Genomic DNA, 1,154 nt, shown 5'->3' on the forward strand with positions numbered 1-1,154 from the left:
GCTTTTGTGAGCTCAGCCCAGCCGCAGTCCGTTGCTGAAGCCCCAGCGCATTCCTCCCGGGCTGCAAAGCGCAGCCCAGCGTGGCCAGACACCGCCTCGTTTCATTTATTTATTTTTGCTTTTGGTCAACAGCTCTAGTTGGGAAGAAGGGGACATGCAGATGCTGGGACCCCTCAGGATTCCTAGGCAAGCCTTAGGTGGAGACAACCACTCTCCACCAAAATGCTTAGCTTCTCCCTCAGGTGGCTGCCATAACCCAAAATACTTGGGGGCGAAAAAGAATGAGCTACAAAGAGAGCTAAAAATAGGCATTTTAATTAACGAAATACGAATTAGAGGGGGCAGCTCGGCACTGGGTCAATGTCTGCACATGACAAACAGCCTGAAACTCCCTGGGCCTCTACCAGGTTTGGTCACTCACGAGTGCTGTTGGCACGTATTTCTGGGGCTCCCCCCAGGCAGAGGACACCCACCAATACTAAAAGACAGGAGGTGCTTTGGACTCTGTGCTGGTGGTTTTGTTTTTAATCGAATGTCTGACTGTCCTTCAGCACTGCTGAAGTTCGCAGTCGCTGTTGCACGGGGAGCTGGGGGTGTTACAGCCCGTCAGTCCCTGCGGGTTCTCCAGAACTCATACAGAAGGACACGTGGTTGTCTCCCGCCAAAATGTGACCTCTCTCCTGGGTGTCTCCCTTTGTGCTATGTTGTGCTGCTCTGATTTTTGGGCTTAGCTCCTTGACCAGCCTTCCCCTCCTTTTCACATCATAAATAAATAAATTCACCCGGTATGCAAATACACAGGAAAAAAGGAAAAAAACCCCAAACCTCCAAAACCAAGTTTGAAGAGCACCAAACCATAAAGTCACCTCATTTTGTTGCAGCCCAAGTGCCATCCAGGGCTCTGTGGGCAGTTTCCAGTCTGTGCTGGTGTATGAAGGCACTAAACCAGTAAGGTTTCTGGAGTCTGGGTGCTTGCTGACACCACAGGGATTTTGTCCTTGCCCCATCCCAGCTGGCATGGGGGTAGCAAGGCAGAGGTGCTTGGTTCTGTTCCCGTCTGCTTGGCCTCACCCTCTTCTTCCTCAATGCAGCTCCCGAGCTGGGGAGGTGGCCCTGCTGCCGACCCCACCGCCCCTCACCCTTACCACTTCCCC

At 52.7% G+C, this 1,154-nt stretch overlaps 1 protein-coding gene across 3 annotated transcripts in view; it reads right to left on the reverse strand.

Moving 5' to 3' along the window:
* Window positions 1-299: 299 nt before the first annotated feature.
* The window catches only part of CHST3 (carbohydrate sulfotransferase 3), an 11,221-nt gene continuing 10,366 nt past the window's right edge, over window positions 300-1,154 (reverse strand). For all 3 annotated transcript variants that reach the window (XM_048311037.1, XM_048311034.1, XM_048311035.1), the window contains one exon: window positions 300-1,154. This exon is cut by the window's right edge and continues 1,427 nt beyond it. The gene's annotated coding sequence lies outside the window, so the exon portion shown is untranslated.

Source organism: Corvus hawaiiensis, chromosome 8 (assembly GCF_020740725.1).
Source record: "Corvus hawaiiensis isolate bCorHaw1 chromosome 8, bCorHaw1.pri.cur, whole genome shotgun sequence".
Classification (NCBI taxonomy): Eukaryota; Metazoa; Chordata; class Aves; order Passeriformes; family Corvidae; genus Corvus; species Corvus hawaiiensis.